Genomic DNA, 381 nt, shown 5'->3' on the forward strand with positions numbered 1-381 from the left:
AGGGGAGGTGCGTCATCACAACGCACCTACTATCTGAACAAAGGATTGACAGATCAGGCCAATTGGGGCCTTCTTTTCCAGATGATCCAAGGATTGACAAATCAGGCCAATTGGGGCCATAATCACAAAGTTTGGGCTTACCTGGCCCAAGTTCTTTTAAGGGGAGGTGCGCCATCACAGCGCACCTCGCGCAACCACATTCATACTGGATTGACAGATCTGGCCACTCGGGGCCATCAAACTAAGGGCGCCTCTTCATGGGCCCTTGCATTCATGGCGTGGCACACTCCCAGCTGAGTTACGCGCCTCGCCTCTTCAATCCACTGACAGTTTCTGCACACTCATACTGTCAGGACCTTCAGTTATTTCAAGTGAACACAA

Source organism: Lygodium microphyllum, chromosome 16, assembly GCF_053477565.2.
Source record: "Lygodium microphyllum isolate KBCC chromosome 16, Lygodium_microphyllum_v1.1.10, whole genome shotgun sequence".
Classification (NCBI taxonomy): Eukaryota; Viridiplantae; Streptophyta; class Polypodiopsida; order Schizaeales; family Lygodiaceae; genus Lygodium; species Lygodium microphyllum.